This window comes from Quercus suber, unplaced genomic scaffold, assembly GCF_002906115.3.
Source record: "Quercus suber isolate HL8 unplaced genomic scaffold, Cork oak 2.0 scaffold_37, whole genome shotgun sequence".
In the NCBI taxonomy this organism is placed as follows: Eukaryota; Viridiplantae; Streptophyta; class Magnoliopsida; order Fagales; family Fagaceae; genus Quercus; species Quercus suber.
Window position 1 is genome coordinate 507,933 of NW_027069502.1, and position 9,983 is coordinate 517,915.

General features: G+C 30.9%; 2 long non-coding RNA genes across 2 annotated transcripts; both read right to left on the reverse strand.

The window, feature by feature from the left end:
* Nucleotides 1-1,164: 1,164 nt before the first annotated feature.
* Nucleotides 1,165-4,762, reverse strand: LOC136066521 (uncharacterized). Its single transcript, XR_010628013.1, has 4 exons — nucleotides 4,712-4,762; nucleotides 4,425-4,592; nucleotides 1,621-1,674; nucleotides 1,165-1,305 (listed from the first exon to the last, which is right to left on the reverse strand). It is a non-coding gene; the product is annotated as an uncharacterized LOC136066521 (long non-coding RNA).
* Nucleotides 4,763-4,808: 46 nt separating this feature from the next.
* On the reverse strand, nucleotides 4,809-9,283 carry LOC136066522 (uncharacterized). Its single transcript, XR_010628014.1, has 3 exons — nucleotides 9,138-9,283; nucleotides 8,905-8,991; nucleotides 4,809-4,924 (listed from the first exon to the last, which is right to left on the reverse strand). It is a non-coding gene; the product is annotated as an uncharacterized LOC136066522 (long non-coding RNA).
* Nucleotides 9,284-9,983: the final 700 nt, after the last annotated feature.

Here is a 9,983-nt window from a genome sequence, read left to right on the forward strand (position 1 = left end):
ATTGTTTGTTAAATTACTGATTCTCCTAAATACTTAATTATTGGGATATGGTAAATTTAATTATATAACTATATACTTCTAACACTCACTATCATGTGCGGGCTCAAACTCCCTTTTAATAAGTGATGTCCAACATGTGAGATTTTAAATAGAGGTAGAGTGGAGAAGACAAAAATCGAACTTAGGATATTCTGCTTTGATACTATATATATATTAAATTACGATTCTCTAAAAACTTATGATATTGGAATATGGTAAATTTAATTATTTAACTACATATTTCCAGTGCAGCTCCAAAAGTTTTTTTAGGGTGGTTATTAAAAACATTTAATTTAAATTTTTTATTAATAATAAAACTTGAATATATTAACATCACAAAATTAAAAACATATTCAAATACATAAAGTTTTAAAATTTTCTTTCACAAGTTTTCATATTTTAAAATTGTTGTTGATATGGTAGTTTTACTATTAATATTATCAGCTACATCTTTTTCAATATACACAACCAAGTAATTAAGTACTAATATAAACAAAATACATTATCTTTTTGAAAAAATATATCACATAAATCCAACAAATTCGGCTAAAGATAAAGCAAATACTAACAGACTAGCATATTTGAAAGTATGCATTTTATATATATATAAAAATAGCCACTTTAAAATTTGCCAATTGAAACACAATTTAAAAATCACAATTAAACATTTGATTTGAGATTTTAGGCTAATATTTTGTTTGAGCAATTTTTGAGAAATGTTATGTTCACAACATTTTTGTAACAATTTCTCAACAAAACCTAAGTTAAGTTTTTACTGTTCTAATTTGAAATCATTGAAATTATTTTCTATTCATCAATAACAACTTGTTATTTAGGATTTGTTACGAAAATATTGCAAAAATGTTGTGAACATAGCATTTCTTGCAATTTTTTTTCAACATTCAATGGAAATTTTTTTGGAGAGGTTGAATTTATTTTTAATGGGCTCAATTGTTATTAAGGGTGTTCAAGTGTTTTTTTAGGGTGGTCAAGTTCTTTTTTCTAGAGTGGTCAAGTGTTTTTTCGAGTCGCCGCCAGTTTATATATCTAACATTTTGATCCAACATTCAAAATATCATGTTAAAAACAAAAACAAAAACAAAAGGGGAAATTATTACTTGAATAAGGCCGAATATTAGAATCACTTGGTCTTCAGTACTGTAAACAGAGACCTTATCGATAGCACCACCAACAGGAACTTGGGTATTAGTTTGTAGAAACCCCACAATTAAGATTAAAACATCCTGTAATATTGCGAACGTCGCTCTTTTCCATGCATGACATGAAATTCAAATTAAGTTAGTACTCTATACATTGGTAAAAAAAAAAATATATATATATATATATATATAGAGCAAGACTTAGGTACAATACTTAGGTGCTGTTTCTTAAATTCATGTCTTAAGATTCTGCCATGTGACTTTTTTTTCATAGATGGAAGTGTATTTTTTAAGTTAAGTAGCCATGGTAGAATCTTAAGAGGGAGCCTAAAGAACGACACCTAAGGTACTGTACATAAGTTTTGTCCATATATAAAATCCTCTCAAGACCTTAAATTTGTTTGAAGCTGAAAGTACTTACGGTCCATTGTATAAACCAATGGGTGCGTGTATCACCATATAAGTCTGGGTTCACCTGAAGAATATCATGAATAATTTATCAATTCCAAAATTTCAATAATTAAAAAAACAAATTTCATTTAAGTGAGGATATAAAATCCCAAGGGAAATTACAATTGACCCACCTGCAGTTTGACCAGTTTTAACTAAGCCTACTCGTGGTTTAAAAAGTGTCACTTAATTCACTTGAGGTACCCCCATTAGACATCCATAATCTACCTCACCATTTTTCGTTAGAAAAATAAGAGTAAAAATATATTTTCAATAATATTTTATATCTCTCTCCTCCATCTCCTCCTTTGAATCCATAACTTCAAAACAAAACAAAACGAAAAACAAAAAAAGCCATTAACACTAACATTCTCAAGATCAAAATTTTCTACAAACATCTCATCCATATACATATGATTTATCAATACCACTCTACTCACTCTATTTGAAATCATAGATTTTGTTCAGAAATCTATCTACATAGAATAGCTGAAACCAAAACAATTGATCCTACTACTACTATGGCACTGATTTGTCAAAGCCTCCATCCCCTTTGTCCTCTCCTTCCTTGTCGAAAACCCAAATTCCAAAACCTCCTCTCTTTGACCTTTCATATCAGTGATTTTTTTTTTTTTTAATAATCAAGATCAATGATGTTAAGAATGATGGGGCATGAAGGTTGGATTTGTGAAGAGGAATTTCCAAGTCTCTCAGATCGAGTGTGAGTTCTAGATCTCTAAACTCTTCTCCCTCTCCTTCCTTGCCTCAAAACCTAATTTTAGATCTTAATTTGTTTGTTTTTGTTATGTTTTTTTCCCTCTATTTTTAACGTTGAAACTAATGAGGTGGGTTATAGATATCTAACGGAGGGCACCTCAGTGAGTCAAGTGATACTTTTTAAACCACGGGTAGGCTTAGTTAAAATCAGCCAAACATAGGTGGGTTAACTGCAATTATCCAAATCCGACTGTATGTTATTACTTTTAAATTCAGATGCCACTACCCTCACAGTATAAATTAACATTTTCAATTTAGCTTTCTTGGGAAATTTCTATATATATAAAGTCTTTCCTAAAATTGAAAGAAATAATAAGGTAGCAGGAATTTATTCTGTCATGCATGTAAAAATTGTGTTTGGTTTTAAATTGGCTAAATTCCAAGAAAATGTAATAACCTTATAACTATTTAGTTGGTAATTGTTATTGTGGTATTCAAGAACAATTTGTCAAGAACTAGTTCAAAGAAGTCTTTCTATGAAGGACTTGACTGCCACTTGATTGAGGGTTGATAGATTGACATTCATGGATTCGACAAAATTTCAATTGATGATCGATTGATCAAAATTCTGATTTTGACAGCCATTCAATCGCATCTCAATCAACTGAAAATTGCAAAATTAAATGACATGTTTTATTTAATGTTGGCTGCAATGGAATTCATACCCTACCCACGTCATTTATATAAGGCAAGTTAGAACTCAACTATTCAAGGATGTTGGAGGTTTAACGTGCATACCAAGCTGTGGTAATCAAACCTTTAATGAGGGTTATTGGAGTTGGTCCGAGTTCATGACCAGTTTCAGAATGTCATTTGAGTAGTGGATTGCCTTATTTGGAGTGTGTTGCCCTTTGAGTGTTTTTTTCCTTTGAAGTAGTTCTCCTTTGTTTTTTCACTTTGTCACAAAATTTGTGTGTATCTACTTTTTCTTTCTTTCTTCATTTTACAGATTTGGTACTTGATGTTTTTGTGCTTAAATTGTCATAAGGGTGGTTCACTAAATCATCCTATTCGGAAATTAGTCGATTAATCCATTGCTAAATTAACCAAGCTAAGGATTCTAAACAAGTTTTTCACTATTAATAGTTACCTTGAATTCCTAATTTGAATTATGATTTCGTCTCTCTTGGAGTGTAAGGAAAGGATTTTCCTTGGTGTGGATTGGAGGAAAAAGATACTCCTTGTTATGGAGGAAAGTTCCTTATTGAAGAACTAATTAGGTATTCCTTGTTCATTAGGAATAGAATTTGAGCCCTATAAATAAGCATTGTGTAAAGTGTTTGGTAGCTTTTGCTCAAGAAACATAAGTGAGTTTATTCAAAAGTAGTTTAGCAGTTTTTTGGGGTTGAAAGATACTTAAGTATGTGTGTTCAGAGTTTGTTTGTGTGAGAGACTTATTTGGTGCATTGAGGCTTTCGTATTATGAGCTTGTGTGTGATATTCTTGAGAGGTTTTGTTTATATTTTTGAGGTTCATGAGTGTTGTGAATGTGAGTATGTGAGTTTGGCTTGTGAAGTTTGGGCTTGGCTTACCTGCAGTACTTTTTTAACTGGAAGTCTCTATTTATTTTATATATACAATGACAAGAAGCAATGAGTTTTAATCTCTACATTTTATTTAGTTAGTGGGTGATGTGAGTTTCTCATTAAAATAAAAGAGATTCCAATTAAAAAAGTACTAGAAGTAAGCTAAACTCGTGAAGTTTTGAGTGTACTTAATCAATATCATTAATAGTGGACTTTGGTTGGCGTTGCCTATGAAAGTAGGTTTCAAGTTGGTCAAACCACCTTAAATATTGTTGTCCTATATGTGTTTGTTTGTTTGTTTGTTTGTGTGAATTTGCTTTCACTAGCTCCAAATCACAGCATTCACAATGATAAGGTGAAAGCATATGTTGAAATTAAACCATACAAGAAGTTAAGATATTAGATATCTTCAAATAAAAAGTAAAGCTAGCTGAATAAAGTTTAAATACTTTTTCTCTTTCCTAAGACTTACAATCCACCCCACTTGTATTTGATTGAAGTTCGGTCCATCTCCTGCTTCAACTGCTACTGAAGCCGAACTATATTGGTGAGGTCCAACTTGAGGATTATATACACTAATACTTGCAATATTTGAATGATACATTTTGTCCGGGGTTGTTTTTGTAAGCAGCCCTGCAGACTATGAGGATAAATTCCATCCAAGGTTAAAGGACTCAAATTGTATTACCAAAACAAAAATGAGTAGGGAAATAAAAATGCACTACTAATATTAAACAAAGAAAGCTATAAATCACTTACTCCCAAACCATCATTCGGTCGATGCGGAGAAAATTGAGGCTTATTTAAATTTGATACATTCTCAGGTATTTCATTGTATATGACCCTCACAATCGGGATAGTCCCTTGTGGACACTCCTCATCTAACTCAATCTTTGCATAACGAAAACTAGGCGGCAGCTTCTTGGAATGTATTTGGGCTAATATTTCTCTTACTTTATTGCTAGGTCTCATCTGTTCAATATTTTCTATACTTCAGCAAATAAAAATATCATGACATAAGAAATATTATAAAAGAAGCATCCGAGCTGTTAGAGTAGCATCAATTTTTTTTTTATTCAAATCAATTTGTGCTCTTTCTTCTCAATTACACTCTCTTCCATTATCTAGCATAGATGCAACCAACGAACACCATTTTTTTTTTAATGTTGACACTTCTATCAGGCTTGACTTTTTTTTTTTATTAAATTTTTTGTCTGTATGTTCCTTTATGGCACATATGTTATGGAGCAATGTTTTCCAACAAGAGAAAAAGAGAATTAGATATTGAATTTCCGCAAGTTCAGAGACAAACTACATAAAGCAAGATCCTCTTAATTCTACTTAAATTAGAGAGGGTTCATTTGACAGTCAAGATGTGATTTCCCAGATCTAATAATGTGCAAAGTGCCAGATCGTTTACAATTCTAAATGATATGGCACTAAATTCAACTTAGATTTGTAATTGAATCATAGAAGAAATTATACCAACTTACAGAGAGAAATCAACAGAAGTCCCACAATGCTTGCTTGTTAGAAACAAGGTGCATCACTGAGGCATCACTGAAATGAAATCTTAGGGCAAGTTGTTTTTTTTTTTTTTTTTTTTTTTTTTTTGAGAAACAATCTTAGGGAAAGTTTAGTAAACTAAATGAAGATTAAATTAGGAATATTAATTTATTTATTTTTAGAATAAAGTGTCAACATTAAATTATTGTCAATATGGAAATATTTTCTACAACCAAAGAACACCATTCAATTACAATTTATTTTTTGAGAAGAAAGTGTCAACATTAAAATCTTACAATATTTTCTATTCCCAAAAATAAAGAATCAAAAATTAAATTAGGAATATTAATCATGAAAACCAAAAACCAAAACAACACAGTATTTAAATATTTTTTTTCTTAATAACATAATCTTCTCCCATTAACACACACACACACACACACACACACAAAAAAACTTATTGTGGTGGGCCAAAAGCGCCGCTGAAGCCCCAAAACCGCCGCCCTATTTTTTATCTCTATTTTTTATTGACATTTACTTTTCACAACAAGTCTATTCAGATCTATCATTTTCTTTTTTTCAAATTGCTAGATTAAATCATTTACAAGAGATCTTAGCAACCCAGTTCAATCCATAACTTGTAGTTCTTGGGTTGTTTGTAAATTTTTGGGGAGGGGAGCAAGTATATATTTTGGGGCTCAATGTTAAAAATCTTGTGTAAATATCATGGTTTTTAGACCGGAACTGTTCAACGAATCGAAAAAGGAAGAAGTTAAGATTTTTAAGGTCAGACCAAGGTTCAACTAAAATTGAACCGTGATAATGTCATAATTAATTTAATAATAATAATACAAATAAAGGTATCAAAATGGACAAATATTAACAAAAGTTTACTAAAATTATGTTTGAAAAATATTAAACAACTTTCAAATGAATTTTACCATTTTATAAGTTTAATAGAAAATAATAAAGTATAAAAAAGTGTAAAAAAATGTGTGTTTAGTATTCTTTCAAATAAAAAAAATAGTTTAAAATAAAATCATTTTCAGCATAAATTAATAAATTTTATATTCACGTGCAAAAAGCATAATTACTTGAACACTAATAAGAATATAAAATAATAAATAGATTAGATGCTAATATGATAAATTGAAAAACTATAATCTAAACTCAAAATAAATAAAATATTGAATCTAAAAATGTTACATCAAAAGAGATTAGCCTGTTGGTGTGCCAGTATGTTGTCATTAGACTTGGGATCCTAGGTCTAACAACTAAGAAGGTAAAGTTTAAAAAATATTGAGTGTCTGCTAAAGTGAGCTGCTAGAGATAGTAGTTCACTATAGTTGGATGTTAAAAGAAAAAATAATTTTTATTCCCTCCACACATATGTAAACCTCATCTTCCTTAAATCACTATATCTCACTCTCACATGTAGACAAGCCACCATAGCTCCTGCCCTCTCTTCCTCCAATTGTCTCACTCTCTCTTTATCGTTCTCTCTACCTCTCCGTCCCCCCTTTTTACTCTCGTGGGTTTGGGTTAATTTCATAGATGATGACATCCCACGAACTTGAACCTGGTCTAAATGCCCACAAAACCCATCACTTTCTGCCTCCTCATCTTCATATTTGGATCTACGCCAATTCCATTGCCATTGCTAACGACTTCGTCTCAAATACATTCCCAGATGACTTGAATCAATCTTGGCCTAGTGTTCACGCAATATTGTGGCATGCTGAGAAGCACATCAAGTTTAAAGATGAAGCCAGTAAGAAGGTAGTTGGCCAGGATAAGTACTGTTGATTTGCATGGGGAGGCTAGCAAAGGGCGATTCTGGGTGTGGACCAACTTGGGTGATGAAGGCATGGTGGTGGTGGTGGTGGTGGTGCTAATCTAGAATCAAAGTCTAGGAGGAGTAGGAGGGTGCATGGGGTTCATGGGTCGGTGATGGTAGATCATGGGTCAGTGATGGTGGGTTGATGATGGTAGTTTTTTGGGGTTCTGATTTGCATGATGTGGGTAATGGTTGTTTATGGGATATATTATTTTATTGTATTTTTCATATATTATTTTAATGTATTGAATGTTAAAGTAGAAGCTTTGATGTTGAGTGTATCATAAAATGAGTTATTAAAATAGATAAAGTAGGATTTTGAGTTGCTAAAAGTTATATTTTTTAGCTTTCTTACTGTGAATGCTCCAAGAATATAAAGTAACATTAGGAGGACAAAATCTATAAAGTAAAGTAATAATAGGAGGACAAAGTATACTGAGAGAGATGATTTTTTTTTTGATAACTAGGGAGAGATGATTTTCAAAAGCTTACTAGAATTATTACATGCTTTAGCATACCAAACATACCCATAATTCACTATCCCCATTCAGAATATAAAGTAATATTAGGAGCATAGTTATTAAACCCGAACTAGATGTTGACTCAATCTATGAGCTGGGTTACCTGATCACTGGTTCAATTAGTGAGTCATCAGTCAAACCACAAGGTCAAATAACAAGAATTTAAAAATTAAATATATATATAAAATTAAGTTTGAGAAATCATAACCTAAATATGTAAATTAAAAAAGAAAAAAGAAAAAAATAGGCATATGCCCAAATTAAACTTGCCATTATAATTCAAAATCAATGTTTCATAAGCAATAACATTAGAAATTCTATAAAATTCACAAGGAAAATAAACAAATGTCATAAAATTGCAACAAAGTCTTTGCTAAAGAAAATCTTGTTACATGTCTAAAAATTATGTATATTAAAGAAATAAAAAGGAAAATCTTAAACTCTAATGTGTATTTCTCTTAGTCTCTCACACACTCACACTGTACATGACCAAAATAAAGATGCTTAAACTAAAAAACAATCAAGAAATAAAGTATAAAAAAAAACCTAAACAAAAGAATATAGTTGGTGGCATAGAGTTATATGGTCATACTTACATGCTAATTGTTGGCCAAGTACATCTATTCAGACTTCAAAGCATAAAAAAATTTATGCATAGTAGCCTGTAGTAGTAGGTTTTAAGAATTGTGAAAATTGAAAAGTGAAAAAAATGATTTTTTTGGATTTTTTTTTTTGGATTTCTCTTGTTTAAATTACCATATTATCACACATTTAAATAATAAAAGGATCAATAAAGTTGATCTATTAATGTAATTTTATACAATTAACAAACCCCGTTGGGTTAATAAAACCCAACTGAGTCACATGAGTTGCTTAAAACCCACCGGGTTGCATTGGTTTTGGCTGGGTCATATACTTTTCTGATCCAATTGATCACCCGACCCGATTGATGCGCAGGGTCACCAGGTCACTAGTTCGACTAGCATGAAAAACAACCTCTCATGCCAAACACCATAATAAAATTTAAATTTTAATGAGAAATTAATTACAAAATACGTTAAAATATATATATATATATATATATGAACCTCAGATTTATGATTCTTGAGTGAAGGGTGCTTTAAGCTTGGTTGCTCATAAAAATTCACGCAATCATAGATTTCTCCATTTTTAGTCTTCAAAAATATTGTAATTGTTAGATTAAATCTCAAGCTATTATAAATGCTAGGACTTTGTTTGAAATGAAAATTGCAATTGCTTTTGCACTAAGTTGACATGGAATAATGAAAAATTACTTTAACAAGCATACAACCGAAGTTACCTTAATACTTTTGATGTGTGGTTCAATCTGTTTTTTTGAAATAAAATCATTGAGATCATTCTCTTTTACCATGCCTCCATCAAGGGAGGATGCAATACATATTAAGACAAAAAAGACAACAAACTCTTTGAATGCCATGGATACTCTACACTTGAGTTTGTCTGGTGTCAATATCTATTCTATACTATTTATAAAAGGACTCCTCTCTTTGGAATGGACTTTTATCTGGTTTAGAAATACCCCAAAAATTTATGCTTAACATGGAGAAAACTTGAGGACAATTTGGGAACATAAATCTCCAAATCTTCTTAAAATGGATACAAAATAGGATATTCTCAGATTAATTCATGTTTTCAAAACAGACTTATTCAAAAATTTATTAAAAAAAGGAAAATTACAAAGAAAAATTAGAAAAAAAGAAAGCCCCATTGCACTCGCAAAGCGCGTGTGACGAGGCTAGTATATTTATAAGAGATCTAAGACTATAAAAAGTAGGGAAATTCTTGGTGCACATCCAAAAATGTAGATGGTGTGCACGTATTGATGTGTAAAAGCATAGTTAGTGCTAGCGAAAATGAATTTATTTGAGGGAAACCTTATCCTTGTCATTACTTTGTCAATACATTCACTTAATTTCATTTAGGGAAATGTTAACCAATGCGACATTAGTTTAAGAACTATTTTTAGAAACATTTTATTGGGAGAATGATAAAACAATAAATGTTGTTGAAGCTTTTTATATTTTCCAAGAAAGTAGTTCCTAAAAATAGTTCCTAAACTATTTTATGTTTAGGAAATATTTTATGTTTCTAAAAATAGTTGATAACCTAATGTTCTAAGGGCATT